Source organism: Miniopterus natalensis, chromosome 8 (genome assembly GCF_054644295.1).
Source record: "Miniopterus natalensis isolate mMinNat1 chromosome 8, mMinNat1.hap1, whole genome shotgun sequence".
In the NCBI taxonomy this organism is placed as follows: Eukaryota; Metazoa; Chordata; class Mammalia; order Chiroptera; family Miniopteridae; genus Miniopterus; species Miniopterus natalensis.
Window position 1 is genome coordinate 50,146,032 of NC_142088.1, and position 20,438 is coordinate 50,166,469.

At 34.7% G+C, this 20,438-nt stretch overlaps 1 protein-coding gene across 10 annotated transcripts in view; it reads left to right on the top strand.

The window, feature by feature from the left end:
* LOC107541990 (bromodomain adjacent to zinc finger domain protein 2B) overlaps positions 1-20,438 on the top strand; it is a 294,279-nt gene that overhangs the window by 76,754 nt on the left and 197,087 nt on the right. Inside the window, exon 1 of one of the 10 annotated variants that reach the window (XM_087819824.1) lies at positions 11,374-11,588. The exons of the other annotated variants lie outside the window; for them this stretch is intronic. The gene's annotated coding sequence lies outside the window, so the exon portion shown is untranslated. Of the gene's footprint in view, positions 1-11,373; positions 11,589-20,438 lie in introns of those variants that run through there. 10 annotated transcript variants of the gene reach the window in all.

Below are 20,438 nucleotides of genomic sequence, written 5' to 3' on the forward strand. Positions count from 1 at the left end.
AAGATGTGCACCAGGTCTGTTTTTCCAATCTCTGGGTCCAGAAGCAAATTAATCAAAGCACCCAGAGGCTGTTATTCAGTCTCTTAATGAGCCTCAGGCTGTAGAAACCCACAGGGTGGGGTGGATGATTATTATCAGTCTCTTAAGGAGCCTCAGGCTATAGAAACTCCACAGGTTTGGGCCAGAGGTTTTGCAGCAGGGTGAGGCAATTGCTCCCCCCCCTCCCCCCCAGGCAAAAGCTTCCTGGGTAAATATCTGCCTGAGAAAGATGTGCTCTGCATTATGGGGGAATGACTCAGCACCAGGGTACAGATGGGTACTCTCAGAGATCTATTCCTCCAGCCAGCCCCCAGGATTCTCCTCACACTGCTCTAGTCCAGTCTGCCTCCACCAGAGCCCAAGGTGAGTGACTGCACACAAAACTTTGTGTGTTGGCCCTTTAAGAGGGTGCCTGCATTTCCAGCTCTCTCTCCCTGACAGACAGAAACCCTGCTGCTTTTCACAGCCAGATGTTATGTGGGGATCTTTCTCAGTTCTGGTGCTCTGGGCCGGGGAGCCCAGCTTGGGGTTTAGACCCCAGAGTTCTCAATGGGAGCCCCCCACAACTGAGACATCCCGCTGGACCTTCAGCTGCTGCCCGTGGGATCCTGTCCAACCCTCTTGTGCCTCCGCACTTCCTACCATTCTCTGTGTGGTCTCCACTTTTCGTCTTTGGTTGTGAGGGTGCTCCCCAGCTAGTCTTCAGTTGCAGTTGACTATTTAGGATGGTTTTTCTGTATTTTAGCTATAATTCCAGTTTGGTCCTGAGAGAGTGTCCGTGTAGCTTCCACTTAATCCACCGCCATCTTGGATCGCTATATACATATACTTTGTAGTTTGTTTCCTGATTTTTATATTGCACTATAGTTATGTAAGATGTAAACACTGGTGGAAAGTGGGTGATGAATACATGGGACCTCACTGTACTATTTTTCAACTTTATTTAAATATATAGTCATTTCAAATTAAAAAGTTTAAAATTTTGTTTTTTCCTTCTATCTCCAAGACATGGAAACAGTGTGTGTCCACTGATGGATGAATGGGTAAAGAAAATGTGGTGTGTGTATGTATGTATGTATATATGTGTTTATATTCACAGTGGAATATTATTCAGCCATAAAAAGGAAATCCTGCGATTTGCAACAACATGGATGGACCTTGAAGACATTACTAAGTGAAATAAGTCAGACAGAGAAAGGCAAAAACCATAATATATCACTCATACATGGAATCTTTAAAAAAACAAAATTCAATTCATAAATCAAAGAACAGATTGGTGGTTTTCATAAGCTAGGGTAGTGGGGGATGGGCAAAATGGGGTAAGGTAGTCAAAAGGCATAAACTTCCAGTTATAAAATAAGTAAGTCCTGGTAAAAACAAACAAATCTGTTTTACCTTCTCACTAACCCTTCCATGCCTTTTGATTTTTATTCTCTTCTGTCTTCTCCAGAGACTTGTTTCATTGATCATTCATCAAACATATACATCTCCTTCCTTGATTTATTTAGGATTGTCCTATTTTATAAAGAAAATGATAACTAGAAGTAAATGAACAAACAAAACCTTTACTTCCCTCAAGTGGTCGTGTTTGTATATTAAAGATATATATATCTATGTTAACAATGTGTAGCTCTTATTTATTCGTTGTAACTGCTGTATACAGTTATATATATTTCATTACATAAACATTCTACAATATTTTAATTTTTTCATTTTCCCGTATTTCACTGTACAAATAGTGCTGCAGTTTACATATCTGTATATGACACGTTATGTACCTGTTTGAGAACTTTTCTGGGTTACATATCTAAAAGTGGAATTGCTGCAACATAGACTACATACAGCTTCAATTTTACTATGTATTGCTTAATTTCTTTCCACAATGCCAGTTTACATCACCAGTGCATAGGACATTTCTTGCTCTACATTTTTGCCAACCTTTGGGATTTTCTTAATTTTTGCCTTACCATTCCCTTTATATTGAACCTACTGTGAATCCCAACAGGTTTTACGTTTACAATAAAAATTTTTATTTCTTGCTCTACTCTGACCAGCCACGAAGTAAACAATTTTTTGAATTATCTTTAATATTTGTACTTATCTCCATATTTCTGGCTCTGCCACCTTAGTTCAACCCCTTAGTTCTTGCCTAAACTGCTGCAACAGACCGAATACTGCATTATCCTTATTGGAAGTCTCTTTCTGCTCCAACTTATTTTATTTAAAACTGCTAGATCAATATTTCTAATGCAAGCAGTTTACCATTGTTTGCCATGTTAAGTGAAAACACTTAATATTTTATTCAAGGTTGTCTCAATAAGGTCCTGATCCTTATTTTAGCCATATCTCCTATGATTCTCTACATATGCCCTACATACTAGCCAGGCTAAATTACATTCATTTATTTATTAGTTCATTCAAATAGTAGATAGTTAATGATCTTACTATGTGCTACAGATACATTAACACTTAAGTTTTATAGGTTTTATAGTTTTGTAGTTTTATAGCTAGTGATATAAAATGAACAACTCCTGATTCCTGGGGAGCTTGCAAGCTACCTCAAACTGTTTTCTGAATATACCCAATGCTTTTCATTCTCTGGGCCTCAGCATATATTTTCCCTCCACTTGGGATGCCTTTTTTCCTGGTTCCTCTGCTTAGCCACCTTTGCCTTTCAAAATCCAACACACTTTTCAAGACTCATCTAAGATGTCGCTTTTCTGTGAAGCCTCTCTGACATCCTCAGTTAATATTTCTCCCATAGTACAATATATACAGTTGACCCTTAACAACGCAGGGGTTAGGGGCATGTATAAATTTTGACTCCTTGAAAACTTAACTACTAATAGCCTACTGTTAACTGAAAGCCTTACAGATAACCTAAACAGTGGATGAACACACATTTTGAATGTATATGTACTATATAGTGTATTCTTACAATAAAGTAAGCTAGTGAAAAGAAAATGTTAATAAGAAAATCACAAGGAAAATACATTTACAGTAGTGTTTATTGGAAAAAATCCATGTGTAAGGACACCCTCTCAATTCAAAACTGTTCAAGGGTCAACTGTATATTGCTTTTATGGCACTTATGTTCTGTGTATTGTCTTATCCTTCCAAGGTGATAAGTAGAATACTTTATCAGTTCATCTGTATTGCCCTTGTTGCACATAACATAATGCCTTGTGTATGGTATGCATACTATTAACTAAAATAATTTAATTAAAGGTAACAATAAAATCCAGCTTCACCAGTTAGACCTATTTGGGGAAAGATCAATTTGAATTAAAAAAAGATGCTTAATTAAATAATTTTATGTAGTGTTCTTTAAAACGCTATAAGATAAATTAAACTAAATTAAACAGTAGGTTTCTCAGTAGTAGTCTTTAGGACTTGCTCTGATGAATAGTAAACTTTATTTGTGATTAGCATAACAGTTGTTTAGTTTGTTTTTAGACTTTTAAGTAGTTCCCTTAAGTCAGAGTCTTTCAAACTGTACTCTGATGAATCATATGAATTGTTTCCGTTGAGATGAGTTGGTTATTGCTGGGTGCCTCCCCTCCCCCAAAGAATAGCCCTTCACTTATTTTTTTACTGTACTGGGCTTTTCCACATGATTTCATTTAAGAAAGAACCCTTTTGCTAATATGATTTGAAAGAATTGTTAAGAGAGTGTAAGTACTTAAATTTTATCCATTTATTGAAATATTTGCCAAGATCTTACAAAAAGATATTATTCCTTCCCCTTTATTCCTTTTATTACCACAAATTTAAAATCAGTATCCTTATGAATATTAGACTTCAAATAATTAAGCAAATGGTAGGTAATTGGCTTTGAGTAGGACAAATAAATTGTGCTCTGAATATTCTGCATTTTGATATGGATTTCTGAGCACTTAGAATATCAGAAGTTACTGGAATTGGTATAGGAATTGTTAGGTAGGCTGAGGAATTTTCTCAATCGTGGCTTCTTAAAATTTAATGTGCATAAGATTCTGATTCAGTAGGTCTGGGTTGGGGCTTGAGATTCTTTGTATCTGACAAACAAATGTTGCTGGTCTGTGGACCACAGTTTGAGTAGCAAGAAGCTAGATGACTTTCCAAAGCCTATCACCACATTTTAGTATTACATTGTTTGCCCTAGAGAAAGTAGGTTTTCAGTGTTGCCACAGACATTTGTTTAGACTGTTTCTCTACAGTCTGATTTATATTTTGCCATTTTAATAGAAATTTCGGGTGCTTTTTTTAAAGGAAATACTCTGTGTGTGGATTCATTAATCACTGGTCTGATTATCTTTCAAGATTTTAAAAAATAGTCTTGAGAACTATTAGACTGTCAGCGGCAACTTTCAGAGAGTTTAAGCTTAATAAGAAATTTCTACTGGGTTTACCTTCCCAACAGAATTGTACAGCTGATTGACTTTTGTTATTTTATAGGATATTGTTTGAGGTTAGATATTAAAGTATTATAAAAATAAAAATGGGGACCAATTTTTTTTGGCTAATGCTGTTTTAGTTGGTATAAGTACTGCTTTTTTAAAAAAGCTGTTATTATCATGATTTAGTAGCAATTATATACAACAGCAGGTTAGGCTCTTAATGTTATGTGTAGCACACGTGAATTGAAAGCCTATTTTGTGTAAACAACCAACCAATAGGGCAGAAAGTGACTTAGTTAAATAGCTTATACTCAAAAATTTAAATCATTTCTGAGGGACATTAATACTTTTCCTTAAGGTATATAGTATCAAATACTTTCATAGTCTGGGCTTTTATAGAAAATTGTAATAACTAAATCATAAATCTTTAAGAAAATTCTCAGAATTCCTCATTTTTGGTAATGGAAACTGGTAATTAACTTTGTAGACCAGGACAACAGAGCATTTTTAGGGGGGAAATTATGATTTTTATGTAAAAATATTAGAATAATCTTCATGTTGATATTTATATCAACCCTACATTATTTTACTTGTCAGTAGTAGAAATTGGTGGAGGAATTATATTATTACTAAAGTATATTATTTTCTTATTACATATTAGTAAGCACTAACTGCTATAAAAGTTTTCATATGGAATTTATATCAAATGTTGATAAAAGTTTGTTTTGGACCTGATCCAAAAATTTTTATAGAAATAAACCTTCTTTGTTTCTTCTGGTAGCATCCATTGATATCCCTCCTGCCCCACAGGTGCATTTATAGTGCTTATAGAAGCAGAACAGTTGGAATTTACATTACAAATAAATGTGATGAGATCATGTGGTACTTGTCTTTCTCTGACTGGCTTATTTCACTTAGCATAATACTCTCCAGTTCCATCAATGTTGCCCCAAAGGGTAAGAGATTCTTCTTCTTTACAGCTGCGTAGTATTCCATGGTATAAATGTGCCACAGCTTTTTTATCCACTCAGCTACTGATGGGCACTTGGGCTGTTTCCAGATCTTAGCTGTTGTAACTTGTGCTGCTATGAACATAGAGGTACATAAGTTCTTTGTGCTTGGTGTTTTGGGTTTCTTAGGATATATTCCTAGAAGTGGGATCACTGGGTCAAATGGCAGGTCAAGTTTTAATTTTTTGAGGAAACTCCATACTGTTTTCCATGGTGGCTGCACCAGTCTGCATTCCCACCAGCAGTGTACTAGGGTTCCCTTTTCTCCACATCTTCTCTAGCACTTGTTGTTTGTTGATGGCAGCCATTCTGACAGGTGTGAAGTGATACCTCATTGTGGTTTTAATTTGCATCTCTCTGATGATTAGTGACTTTGAGCATTTTTTCATAAGTCTCTTGGCCATCTGTATGTCCTCTTTGGAGAAGTGCCTATTTAGGTCCTTTGCCCATTTTTTTAATTGGACTGTTTGTACCACATGATCTCACTCATATGTGGAATGTAATAAACAAAATAAACTGATGAACAAAATAGATCCAGAGACATAGAAGCATGGAACAGACTGAGGGATCTCAGAGGGAAAGCAGGGGTTGGGGGAGTGGATAGGGAGAGATTAATCAAAGAACTTACATGCTTATAAGCATCACCTATGGACACAGACATTGGTATGGGGAAGGCCTGGGTGGGGTCGAGGGGATCAATGGATGAAAAAAGGGGACATCTGTAATACTTTCAACAACAAAGATAAAAAAAAAATTAAATGTGATGAATAAAAAGTAGCACACTATAATATTATAGTCTTGATTTTGTTTTACCAAAGTTCCAAAATCTAAGGGACAATAATACTGACAAGGTCAAGAAAAAATGAAAGAAACAACAAACGATGCAAAAAAAAATGACACTGAGGTCTTGGTTTAATACATATGTATTCCAAGCCGATGGTTGATTTCATTAGCACATCTCATTGTTATGCAATGTCTGTTCTTCTGCAGCAAAATGAATATTGTATTCTCACAGGCTCTGTGTGTATCTATTATGTTGAAATAAATGAAAAAATGTATATTTGTACCTGTCTTTGGTTTACTCTTTTCAGTTTATCTTTTAGGAAAAGAAAGAAAATTGAATTATATATTTTTCTTTTGTTGTTAAATTTGTCCAAAAGCTTTTCAATTTATATAAGTGGTATGTTTCCTAGTTTTGTTCCCTGAAGTAAACAATGATAAGGTGGCTAACAGTGTAACCATTTAAATCATCCTATAACTTTTAAAATAAACAAAAATATAATGTTGAATTACTTTAAGCTGATATTAATGAGTTTCTTAAGCATATACTTTCTAACATTTTTATTTTCTTTTCTTTTTATTATTATTTTTAATCCTCACCTGAAGATATTTTTCCATTGTTTTTCAGAAAGAGTGGAAGGGAAGGAGAGAGAGAGGGTGAAATATCAACGTGCGAGAGAGACATCGATTGGTTGCCTCCTGCTCGCACCCCAACTGGGGTGGAGCCTGCAACCAAGGTGTGGCCCTTGGTCAGAATGAACCCAGGACCCTTTTAGTCCTGGGGACGACGCTCTAACCATGGAGCCAAACCAGCTAGGTCTCTAACATATATTTTTAAATGTTAGGAGTGGTTTTTCTTATTGGAAGAAAAATATTGAGCAAGTGTATTATGCCAAATGTAAATACCATTACCTTTTGCAATAGCAAAAATTGAATGTTAAGATTACTATACATAGATTTGAATGTTTGTAAAGTAGGAAATTCAGCAATAACAAGTTTCAGTGGCTACCCTTTGGAAGAGTTTATTTAATAAGAGTAGATGGCATGATTCTTTGGGCTATGTATATGAGTTCAAATATGGATCAAACCATTGTCATTAATTTTATCATTTTGAGCCTGGGCAATAATTTGGGAGTATTCTTAAAAGTTTTCCTCATAACTAAAGTTCTTTTGACAAACTTGAAAATAGAAAAGCTGAAAGTTTTATTACCATGGGTTGATTATATACCACTTAGAAAATTGGCCTCTGGCTCACCTGATGCAGTCCTAGTAAATATCTTGGTCATGTTGGAAAAACACGAGCTGTTATGAATTGGTACAGCAGTTTATTAATGCGTCATATCAGGTTAATTTGTATTTTGAGTGTTTGCATTCTCTTCTTCACAGTTTGTAATAGGAAACAAGGAACTTTAAAATCTAGTAGGAAGATCCCTAAAAGAATTAGACTGTACTATAGAGCTAAATCAGGTAAAGAAGTTATAATGGGCCCAGATATCAGCCCTGAGAGTGGAGGAACATCCAGAAAGTGATGAGATTTAAACTGACAATGAAGTGGGGGAGCAAGGAAAAATAGCATAAACATAATTTGGGAGGTGGGAGAATATAATCTGCCATCCTTGGGAGTCAAAGAAGAGACTGACCCAACTGTAATAGAAGATATGATTTGCCTCTATCTGCTTACCTCACATGAAAATCAAATTGTAGCATTGTTAATTTTAGTAGTAGTTAGTTGAGATACTACCATTGTGGACCTTGATTTTTCTTGTACAGTATAATAAAATGGGTGATAGGAAATTACCTATATATTAATATTGCTGTATATTTCCCCCCACCAGTAACATAATAAATAAGCAAATGCTGTAAAAGTATGTGAAGATTCATGCTCTGAAATGAATCTAAATTGATGCAGACTGAATGGGGAATATAGAAACTCTAAGTCAGATTTCTCTACTTACTTAGAAATACCAAACTGAGGAGGAATAAAAATCATCATAGATTAGGCTCCCAGGCTATTGAATTGAGCAGTATCATAGAAAGTCACCAATGAAGAAGAGAGGGACTGTTTTAAGTTTAAAAAAGAGGTCCTTTTCACGTATCTGCACCTACCCACCAGTGTCCTTTCCTTCATCCCATCTGGAACCACAATTACCGCTTACATGCCCTTTTTACTAACTCATCCAGCAGTAGAACCTGAATTTAAAAAATGAAATATGAATTTGGTATATGAAAATGGACTGTGAATTTAACAAGATCCTGGAGATTATTATTTTTTTGTTTAAAGATCCATATTAGACAAATTGCATAATCCTTCCTAGCAAAATGGTTTATTTTCTGGGTAACCTTACATTGTTATGACTCTGGCTTGCATTGAGGAAATGTTAAAAGAAACTTGCATGTCACATTTGTTACTGAATTTTTGTAAAGATGCTATTGAGAAAGTTATTGTATTGTTCAGTGTTGTTTTATTGAAAAGTATACAAGAAATTTCTCTCAATTCTGAGTGCTAGGAAGAGCTTACTTGTTTGTAAAATACATCACATTGAGAGTGAGTATTTTCTGATTTGATTTTGTTTTCCACTTTATTGCTAGGAAGCTCCAAGCTGAACCACCTACATCTTATAATTGTGCAAGGCCTTATGATAGATGTTTCTTTGTTCCAGCTTTATCTTGTGTTTCATCTTTCTTGTTTTCTGTTATTTTCCTTTTATTCATATTAATTTATATTTTGAGAGCATTCTGTTGTATTTCTCATATTTCTGTAAGTCACCCTAAAATTATTTTGGAATAACCACGTAAAGCCCATTTATTGCCCACAGAAGGCAAGCAAATAAAAGTCAGAGACTTTCTTCCTTCTGTGTACCTTCCTCTGCCTCCCTCTTCGTTTTGTACAAATTTGGTTTTTTTATTGATTTGAGAGACAGGGAGAAACATCAATTTGTTGTTCCGCTTATTTATGCATTCATCGGTTGCTTCTTGAACCTACAACTGTGGCATATAAGGACAATGCTCTAACCAACTGAGCCACCCGACCAGGGTTATTGTAGGGATTTCTTAATCTCCTCTGTGAGTTCTTAGACTTGCTGGGGGGCAGGGGAATCCTTTCTGAAGTTTTTGCCTTTACAGAGTTACCAAGTGTAGTTTGTGCTGAGTGTGGCCTACATAAGAGTGCCTGACTGAGAACAAGTGGGGCTGAAATACATCCTAGAGGAGAAAAAAGTGCCTTTTTCTCGTATGTCAGCTCAATAAGTTTTCCCCTCCTAACTCATAGGGTACCATATATATCACCCTGGTTTTTTCCCTGCTCTTTGAATTGTAAATTTATATATATATCTATTTATTGATTGCAGAGAGAGAGGAAGGGAGAGGGAGAGAGAGAAGCATCAGTGATGAGAGAGAGTCATTGATCGGCTGCCTCCTGCACACCCCCGACTGGGGATCGAGTCTGCAGCCGGGGCTTGTGCCCTGACCAGGAACTGAACCTCGATCTCCTGGATCCTAGGTTCATGTGCAAATGCTGAGCCACACCGGCCAGGCTGAATTGTAAATTTTGAATACCAAACTTGCTGACTCTTGATAAGAGCTACCTTAAATGAAACAAAATTTCAAATTTATTTTCTTTACTTCTGTATTTTTATTTTATTGTTCTCTAAATTTGACCCATTATGGGAAACTAAGATAATCAGGGATAACTGAAATAATTTTCTAATTTAATATTTTGTTTTGTTTTGGTATTTGAATTACATAGTCAAAACTACCTATTTCGTAGGAATTAGATCTTAAATTTTCTATAAAGGAACTAAAGGATTATGTTTTGCATTCCAGGTAACTATAGATATTTGAATTATTTAATTTGATAAATTCAGCTGGAAGTAACTCCTTAGTCATAGTTTTCTGAAAATTTGCTATTCCATGTGTCATCTTAGTACAGGTGGTGATTAGTGACTTACATTAATGTTGTTCCCTACTGAATACATACCCCTTTCAAATGACACATAAATATTTGTAATGAGACCTGTTCTGAGATTCTGTACTCTTGGCAGTTATCTACTTGGGTCTTCTTTTTGTTTTTTATTTTATCGTCACTTCGTTTTGTTTTCCATTTAAGTATATTAGAATTTTATTTTGCAAACAGGAAACACAAGCCTGCAGTAGTGTAATTTAATTTCTTGATATGGTTATATTGTTGTAAAAGGGCTGCTAAGAGCTCTCTGCATTAAAATCAAAGTGTGCATGTTTATAATAATAGGACACAGATGCATGGCTTTAGTATGTAAAACATTTTTTAGGATAAATGCAATTTTGTAGATTAAAAAAAAATCTCCTAAATATTTTTAAAGTTGTGACAGAAACTTCGTTTTCAAACTAACAATATATGTAGTTTTAAAAAATGCTCACAGGTAAATATTTTGTTTCATTTTTTTGTTTTTTAAATATGAATTTAAAATGGTAACGGAAATAGCTTTAAGTTATGTAATCTTTTTTATTCATATAATTAAAAAAATTTTTTCAAAGACTGCCACGTAAGTTATAAAGTCGTATTATTTTGCAGGAGCTTGTCCTAATAAGAATAGGCTTATGCTTTGACTAAAAATTTAATTTGCTCTTTAATTAACTCAGAGACTTCTTTTATCTATTTTCCTGAAGCAGTTAAATACCCTGATATTTAGTAGGTGTTTGGGTTTTAAGTAGTTACTCTTAGGTTGGGTTTTTTTTTTTTAAACCTTGTTAGCATTGCCTTGATTTTACAGTTTAGTTGCTAGAAGTAATTTTTAAAACCTGCTTATTAAACAAATTTTTTCATGCATTCCTTATTGTAAACTGGGTACCTCTGCATGTCAGGACTAAACCCTCCTTAAAAAAAAGAAGACAGAACTCTTGATTGTGTGTTTTGACGTTAATAAAATTAAGGAGGAAATCTTGAGACGCCTCCCTCACCTGGCTCAGCGCTGTCACGTGAGCTTTCACGGTTACTGGTGATCTGAGTGCTCCACCTGCCTTGCAGTTTGTTTACCAGGAAATCAAGATGTGTAAACTGCAGGAAGTACTATTTGACCCTCTCCGACAGTATCTCATTACAATAATTGCTAATCTCTGAATAAGACAGCCATGTTTTGTGAGTAACAGAGAGAGAGGTTGTGCTAGGTAGATTTTAGGTGTTTCATCAAATAAAGCATTGTAAATGCTTCCTTGAATTATGCTTTCATGAGAGCGTTAGATAAAAGACATATGGTGACCTCTGGGGTCAGCAGAGCTAGGGCACAATAGTAGGTATTCTTCCCTGCCTTTTAACTGAGCATTTTCTCGGCTTGTTGCTTTGGAGTGCTGTCACTGCTCTGAATCGAAAGGATAATGGCTACTTCCTGATTAAACCCTCTCCACAGTAAGCTCTGAATGTTAGCCTGTGTGTCTTTTTCTCCTGTAAATGCAATTATAGTCTTTGGTGTTTCCGTTTTATCATTGCCTTTTCACAGATATGTCTGTTATAAATATATCCTGAAGTTGAAGTTTACAATTAGAGTAGAAACTACTGTTTTAAGTTTTGGGGGATTTTTTTTTTTTTTTTTAAATGAAGAAGTATTTCTGTTTGGTATCAGATCCAACCATCTCATGTACTTATTGTAGATTTTGGTTAAAGAAATTAGCTTTTTAAAAAGACAATGAAATGATCAATTATATTAAGCTTTCACTTTCTTGGGACTCTAAGCAAAATCTTAAAAATAACTTAAGTAGTAAATCAAATTTATTTATTCAGGGAATATTTGGATAAGACAATTGTAATTTTTATTTAATGAATTTCCTAAATGGATTTTTATATGTTGTCATAATTGTTGATAATTGTTTTGATTATTAAATTATTGTTCTTAAATTAGTTCAGAAATCCTTATGATGTGAAAACAATATTAAGTACTCAGAATATAAGCAGGAAATAATGAGCTTCTTAGTTTTAATCCTAAAGCTGGCAGTCACTCCATCTGTGGTCTTGGGACAATCATTTAAACTGCTTAGCTAAGTTTTCTTGTCTGCTGTCTATATGCATGCTAAGTAAAATACGTATATTTGTTTATTTCTTTATGATAGTACAAACTATAAAACATGAGTTTTCAGAAATACTTTCTAAAATGAAGAACTGCCTCTGTAGATGGGAAAACATTTAGGAGTCACAGTAGACAGGGAAATAACAGAAAAATTATTTCTATTATAAAATAATAGAAAATAAGGTTAAAAATAAATATCATATAACTGGCCTTTTACTTTGAACAGAACTGTTAGTTATGCTCACTAATTAATATATCATTACCAAAGATTATGCCTATTGTTGGATACTCGACTGAAGTGAGAGGTAGGAAGCTAGATACTTAAATTATTTAACTTATTCTCAAAAGCCTTATTCCTGGAAATGAGATTATTCAGAGTAGAGGGAAGAATGTTTATACCTATTTTAGGCATATCACTATAGTTCGTCTAAGTAGTAAGATGTTTAATTTTTAAGCTCTAGTGTTAGGTGTCCTGATCATGTTAAAGGAAACAGGAAATTATTAAACATTGAAGGCTATTATGGAATGGTTAGAGAACCAAACATCCAGAAGTACTTAAAAATATTCTGGGATAATGTAAATAGATTCTTATTTTTGTTGAGTGTTAAGATACTTTTTTTTTTTTTTTTTTTGCAAATGCTTATTAATCAGTTATTTTAGGTAACTCATTAACTTTTAATGAAAATTATTGGCACATTCTAAGGAGATTCTAAAGATTGATTAGTGAATATTCAGCTTAGTTACTGAAGTAGGACTTATAGTAGTTCCTCTATTTAGTGTGTAATAACAAATAATAGATGTCATTTAATGCCTGATATGTATGAAAACAGCTAATTCTCTTGTTGGAGAGACAAACTTTTACCTTTACCCTCTTTAGAGTTCTTTTTAGACGGCCTGGAAATTAAATTGACATAAGACAGATCAACAGGAGAAAGGCATACAAATTTATTTAATACAAGTTTTGTGTGACATGGGAGTGTGTATAAGGAATGAATACCCAAGGAAATGGTGAAACCTACTTGTTTTTTATTCGGTTGAACAGAGAGACTAAACTATGAGGGGAGGCTAAAGGAAGACAGGATTTAACAAGGTCTTTTTGTGCGGAACTCTCCTGGTTTCAACTTTTTGTCCTTGGTGATTAGAACGTTACTTTCCTTTTGGTATAGGGAGTACAGCTTAAATATAGGAATTTCATTTCCTGCTTTTAAGAAGAAGAAGAAGAAGGAAGTTCAGAGCATTTTCAGTCAGTGCCAGAGCCAGACCAATTCTAACAGAATCTAGAATCCACAACTCAGGCTTCAGTGTCCTGCTTTAAGCATCATGTTTATATTCTGGAGATGATAAAGATGCTTACATCTTTGACTTTGACAGTGTTCTTTTTCTTTTTATCAATTTCTCAAATGTTATAGAGTGCTTGCTGAGTGTCAGGCACTGTAAGGAAGTACTGGTTGGTGGAAAGGAAAATCTCTTGTTTCAAGAAACTTACACTTTAGTGGAAGAAGCAGAAAATTAACAAGACTATTACCATACAGTTTGTTAACTGATATAATAGGAGTAAGCACAGGATGCTAAAAGAGACACAAAGAAGTATCTAATGTATCTTATTTACATATTTAATTTGTGTTTATTGAGTCCTGTTCTAGGTACATGGGATATATCAGTAAAGAAACTCAAAGGTCTCTGCTCTTATGGATCATAATGGGGTGGAGATAAACAATAAGCATAATAAATAAGTAAAGTATATAGTTTGTTAGAAGGTGACTAGTGTTATGGAGGAAAGAAAAAGTAGAACAGGATAAGAGGCTGTGGTGGTGGTGGGTTGCAAGAACAAGCAAGTTAGCTACATATTTATCTTTGGGAAGAGCCTTTCAAGCAGAGGGCTTGAGACAAGAAGCATACCTAGTGTGTTTAGAGTTATGAACAGAGGCCAGTGTGATTGGAGCAGAGTTTGGGAGGAGGGGGAGAGTAGGAGGAGGTAGTGACAGAGGTAATGGGTAGGAGGAACGTAGAGGAACCATTGCAGGCCTTTCAGTAAATTTGGCTTGTATTTTTAAAGTATCACTCCAGTTGCAATGTTGAGAATACAGTTGATCCTTGAACAATGTAGGGGTTAGGGGCACCGACCCCTTGCGTAATCAGAAATTCATGTAAAACACTAACTACCCCAAAACTTAACTAGTAATAACCTGTTTGCCGGAAGGCTTACCAATAACATAAACAATTGATTAGCACATAGTTTGTATATTATATATATTATATACTGTATTTACAGTAAAATAAGCCAGAGAAAAGACTATTTTAAGAAAACCACAAGGAAAAGGAAATACTTTTACAGTACTATATGTATTTATTGGAAAAAATCTGCATATAAGTGGACCATAGTTCAAACCCACATTGTTCAAGGGTCAACTGTAGATTATAATGAGGCTTTGACCATTGGTAAGAAGGCTCTTAGACTAAGCTAAGTAATTGAAGGCGGTAGCTTAGAGAAGGGTGATAGCATGTTATAAGGTACAATCAAAAACTTTTTCTGGTGGATTGGATGTGGGATATGAGACAGAGAAGATGAGATGACTCCAAGGTTTTTGCTGAGCAACTAGAAGGATATTTCCATCAGCTGTGAGATAGGTAAGGCCTTTAGATGAAGCCGGTTTGGGATGAGAATTGGGGATCAGGAGTTTTGTTTTGGATAAGGTAGATTTTTAAGTGTCTCTTAGATATGCATGTAGAGGTTTTGAGAAGGCGTCCAGAGGAGATGCCATCTGTGTTGAGGCTGAAGAATGAATTGGACTTATCCAGTCAAAGAGGTGGTTTACGATGAGATTTGGAGAACATTCTTTATACACTTAAATGAATCTTGGCATTTTTTTGCTTTACGTATTTATGAACTCCAGAGTAACATCTGAAAAGTAATAAAATTTAAAAAGTAATAAAATTGTTTACCTCAAAGAACAAATTATTTTGAGTAGTTAAGTTTGCATAGTATTTCAGTGGATGCTGTATTCATGAAGTGTACTGGGTGCTTTTACATACGTTGATTCTCAGTGTAGTGCTGTAAGGTAAATATCCCATTTTACATTTGGAGAAACTGAGTCTGAGGGAGATAAAAATTGCTTAAGGTCATTGATATATTAGGTGATGGGTTTGGATTCAAATTTAGGTTTTTAGATTCTGTTGCCCGTGCTCCTTATTTTAAAAATGTCTGACATTTTTAGCTTTGTAAAATTTTCAACTTTTGTTTAAGGTCTCAAGAAGCTGTCGTTTTGAACATTAGTCTGTACTGTAACATACTGATAGCCTTGTGATGTGAGGTTTGTAGATTCTTGATCATGGAGCCAAGCCTTGGTTCTTGGGTTCCTGTACCACTTTCAGCGCGGTCACCTATTACAGACACTCGCCCGTTCCCAGTATAGCGCTTAATGCGTGCTTGGACAGTTACAGCTGCTGTCATCACCTTCATCCCTCTTCTAATATGCTCTGACCCTGGGAATCACAGCCCAAACTTTTTGGAATCATGCCAGTTATAAAACCTCAGAGATTAAGGACATGAGGGTTTAATGAAGAATGAGTTTTAACTCATGTACATACTTTGTCTGATGGAAACCATTTTTGTTTGCTTCCTTTATCAGCTGTTTTCTAGGGAAGCGAATTTGATAAATAGTTGTGTTTCTGGCTGGAAAAGCAGTATTTATCCTCTGAGATGCCAGTGGGTATTTTCACTTTTGAAAAAAAGACATAGGTCATTCTACGTAGGTCATTCTACTTCGGGAGGGAATAGAAATATAGGTGTTCATTGAAACAGACTTAGGTAATGATGCCATATTCCAAAAACTTAAAACTTTTACCTTTAGGTTAAAGTATAAGTAGTTATTTCTTAAATTTCATGTGAGTTAATACTGTTTACGTTTATGATATGTTTTTAAAGACTCCCTTAAGAGCAAGTTATTCAAACTTTGTGCGGGAAAGAAATATTTTAGCAAACACATGTTACACAATTTAAAAAGAACTAATTTTGTAAAAGAACAACCTGTTGTGGATTAAAATAGTCGATTAGCCTAAAAGGTTGTTTTAAGCATATGTTAATGACATGGTAAGAAATTTACGTGCCCTTTATATTTCTGTTCTAGAAATATATGACTGTATTTCAAATGTGCTGTTTTATTTATTTCTCAAGATTTTAGACTACTTTTTTAAAGAAACAAATATACATATGTATGTATATATATATAGTCTTTCCTATCCCTTTCTCTAAAGTCTTCTATTTTCGTTACACCTCAAATACATATGTAGAATTTATTTTAAGATCACTGTAATCATTAAATAAGCTTAAAAATTTTTTTCAATTACATTTTACCTTCAGTATTATTTTGTATTGGTCTCAGGTGTACAGCATAGTGATCTGACAATCATATACTTTATAAAGTGGTCCCCCCTGATATTTCCAGTACCCACCTGGCACCATATATAGTTAATGCAACATTATTGACTATATTCCCTATGCTGTAGTTTATCTCCTTGGGACTCCTCTGTAACTTCCAATATGTACTTCTTAATTCCTTCACCTCTCTTACCCAGTCCCCCAAACCACTTAAATGAGCTTTTTAAGTAAACAGAAATTCTGGTTGTCCCCCAAACACCCTTTTTTATTGTAACTAAATTATCTGTGTAATTTCGTATTTTAGTTGTGTTCAGGATTTAGAAGTATATGTCCTGAACATTTCCCCTGAAGCATAAAAAATAGCCATACAGTAGTCCCCCCGTTGCCCCCAGTTTCACTTTTCAATTTCTGTTACCCATGGGTAACCGCAGTCTGAAAATATTAAATGGAAAATTCTAGAAATGAACAGTTTTAAATTGTGTGCCATTGTGAATTGTATGTTAAAATCTGTTGCCACTCTGTTCAGGACTTGAATCATCCCTGTGTCCAGCATGTCCTTGCTCTATATACCACTCACCTGTTAATCACTTTGTAACCATCTCGGTTCTCAGATCGACTGTCACAGTGCTTGTGTTCATCTCCTAGTGCTCAAAGAACCCTTATGTTACTTAATAATGGCCCAAAGCCCAAGAGCGGTGATGCTGGCAATTCCAATAGGCCAAGGAGAAGACGTAAAGTGCTTCCTTTAAGTGGAAAGGTGAAAGTTCTTGACTTAATGAGGAAAGAAATCATATGCTAAGGTTGCTGAGATCTATAGTAAGAACGAATCTTCTATCTGAAATTGTGAAGAAGGAAGAAGAAATTTGTGCTATTTTGCTGTGAGAAAAACCATGTTCACCTAACTTTTATTACAGTATATTGTTATAGTTGCCCTATTTTATACTTAGTTATTGTTAATCTCTTACTGGACCTAATTTACAAACTTTACCATAGCTATGTATGTATAAGAAAAACAATATATATATAGGGTTTGGTACCATACACACTTTCAGGCATCCCCCATGGATACTATGGTATGTTAAGTGTTAGTGTATTTCTCTCCTATTTTGTTTTATTTTTTTATTTTGACAGTGTCTTGTCTTTGATTGAATTGAGGAAAAAGAAAAATGGCTGGCCAATCAAAATTTCCTGTTAGAAATATTTTATTATTACACATTTTTAATAATTGTACTGAGCTAATTATATTATATCCTGATTAATTGGAGTGTCTGGGAAATTAGTATTCTCATTATTTTCCCCCAGAATGCTTTCTCTTAACATTTGTATAGAAACTTTTACTTAATGTAGTTGTGCAAGTATAAAATTGAATTTAGTTTAATGATTTGAAGATAGTAGAAGGCTAGGTCCTGATTTGACAATTTGAGTTACTGCTAATCTTGTTTGGTAAACAAAATACAAATATTAAATATGGGTCTTGCTTTGATAATTTGAGCAACTAATCTAGCTTTGTAAACAAAGCATAATCAAATATTAATTGTAACAGTAACTTAAAAACACCCGAGATGTCAAAAGGAGGCTAAATTAATTGCTAAGTGAAAGACATAACAAGTCAGACACATGGGTTGGTGATTAGAGAAGGGCCACTAAAATGATCAGGAAAGGCTCCTTTAAGGAAAAGGAGCCTGAGCCTCAAGCATTGAGGAAAGGCTTCAACCATTAATTGATCTATATAAGATCTTTATTAACATGAAGTTAACATACCATACAATCCGCCCATTTGAAGTGTAAAATCCAATGGATTTTAGTATATTACATTATTAAGTTTTTTGGGGTTGTTTTAAATGTCTTCAGTTTCAAATTTTTTTTTAATGTTTTTATTGATTTTTTTTTAGACAGAAAGGAAGGGAGAGGAAGAGAGAGAAACTTCAATGATGAGAGAGTCATTGATCGGCTGCCTCCTGCACGCCCCCGACTGGGGATCGAGCCCGCAACCCGGGCAAGTGCCCCGACCAGGAATCAAACCGTGATCTCCTGGATCCTAGGTTGATGCTCAACCACTGAGCCACACTGGCTGGCCATTATTAAGTTTTTTAAATTGTGGAAATAACGTATCATAAAAGTTGCGATTTTATCAATTTTTTAAGTGTACAATTCATTGTCTTTAATTACATTTACAGTGTTGAGCAACCGTCATCACTATTTCCAAAATTTTTCATCACCCCAAACAAAAACTCTGTAACTATTAAGCACTAGCTATTCATTTCCTTTGCCTCCCAGACTCTGGTAGACTTGAATCTATATACTTTTTATCCCCAAGAATTTGCCTCATCTAGATATTTCCTGTAAGTGAAATCATATAGTAGTTGTCCTTAGTGTCAGGTTTATTTCATTTAGTATAATGTTTGCTTTCAAGGTTCATCCATGTTATAGCATGTATTAGAACTTCACTACTCTTTAGGGCTCAGAAACCTAAATAAATTGTACATACTGCACATATCTATTTATTTGTTGATGGACATTTAGATGTACAAATATTTGTTCAAGTCTCAGCTTGCAATTCTTTTGAGTATGTGTGTACCTTGGAGTGGAATTGCTAGGTCATGTGGTAATTTTATGTTTAACTTTTTTAAGAACTGTCAAACTTCTCTATAGTGACTGCATCAAGCATTACTTTTTTTCTATTATAGTTTAGAGTATGTAAAAGATTAGATTAAATGAACACTGGCTTCAGCATATACCATATACTTTTCTTAAAAGGAAAAAATGAAAGGAAACAGAAAGCCATGTGTTATGCATGAGAACATGTGTATGTCTAAAGAGCCACCTCTTTTTTAAAAAAATATTGATTTCAGAGAGAGGAAGGGAGAGGGAAAGAGAGAGATAGAAACATCAATGATGAGAGACTCATTGATCTGCTGCCTCCTGCAGGCCCCTGACTGGGGATTGAGCCCACAACCCAGGCATGTGCCCTGACCGGGAATTGAACCTTGATCTCCTGGGTCCTAGGTTGATCCTCAACCGCTGAGCCATGCCCGGCCAGGCTAAAGAGCCACCTCTTAAAGTAAATTTTAGTAAAATAATTAAGCCCTCTGGTTGTACATGGTCATCAAATTTCTATTTCTCACTCTCTAGGAATTTGTTTTAAAATGATAAGTATGGATGTTTCCACAAGTAATTAGTGTAACTTAGTATATTTCTGCCCAATTTTAAAATACTAATTTTTAGTTTCCCTTTTGAATTATAAAGTAAAATCACTCTTAATTATATCTAACTTGAAAAATATTCTCAATATATGCTGTTTGTCATTTTATATTAATTTATTTTACTTCATATATGTTAACATTTTATACTTTATAAGTCTGAGAGAAGACTAGCGGCATTTTACTTGAGATTTTTAAGATGACTTTTAAAAGTGTAAGTTCTGGAATTCAATGTGAGTTAGGGGAACAATGTTTCCTTTATTTTCATAGATCAGTGAAGGGACCACTAAGCCAAAAGGCAGCCTTGTTTCATTGGCTTGATAAAGTCATATGTCCCAGGAAGTGGGTAGCAATACTGGAATAGGGAAATGTTTTGACCTAATTGCAAATTTCTGTAGGAGGGATATATAATATCACAAGCACACAAACTAATGAATTACACTGTAGATTCAGTATGGAAATAGTAATAGCAAATATTATAGGTCATCCTGAGAAGAATATTGTTCAGGAATCAGGAAAGTAATTCCTGGAAATAAAAAGGAAGACGACTAATCAGAAACTTCCTTTAAATTTCTCATCAAAGGGTATGTATACATGAGAGTACTTGATGCATAGGG